The 516-nt window shown below is 34.1% G+C and overlaps 1 protein-coding gene across 1 annotated transcript in view; it reads right to left on the minus strand.

Annotated features, from left to right (window-relative positions):
- The window catches only part of LOC119592292 (sulfotransferase 1C4-like), a 7275-nt gene that overhangs the window by 5350 nt on the left and 1409 nt on the right, over positions 1–516 (minus strand). The gene's annotated exons all lie outside the window — the stretch shown is intronic.

Raw genomic sequence — 516 nt, forward strand, 5'->3', positions numbered from 1 at the left:
TGTTCTAAAACAAACAAAACGCCAGTCACCACAGATAAATAGATAATAAAAAATAGGGTCGGACTGTATTTAAGAAGCGCATGTTTAGGTTATGCGTCTCAAAATGTCTCTTGTTTTTACAGCCTGCTAGGCTGTATATAAATAGATTTACGGGCGATACAGAAATACAAAAAAAGAAGGTCAATGGAATTCAGTTCCTAGAATACTGAATTTGATCATACGTTAAGAAGTGACGGTATTATTTTTGTAATTGTGTGCGTCTAGATCACCCAATTTTATAGAAAATACGAAGTATGTAGCTGAAGATATGGTAAAGAAAATCATGACTGTCGTTAGGCCTATCCCACTGTCCACTGCTGATTCCCTAACTAGCATATGGCATAGATGAATTGGGATGAATTGGAACCGAGAAAAAAAAATTAAGAAAATAAATCTTGCAACACTAATCTACACGGAGAAAAAAATAATAAAATAAAAAGGGCTTCATGATTATCACATTTCGGTAATAGGGTATAG

Source organism: Penaeus monodon, chromosome 30 (assembly GCF_015228065.2).
Source record: "Penaeus monodon isolate SGIC_2016 chromosome 30, NSTDA_Pmon_1, whole genome shotgun sequence".
Taxonomy (NCBI): domain Eukaryota; kingdom Metazoa; phylum Arthropoda; class Malacostraca; order Decapoda; family Penaeidae; genus Penaeus; species Penaeus monodon.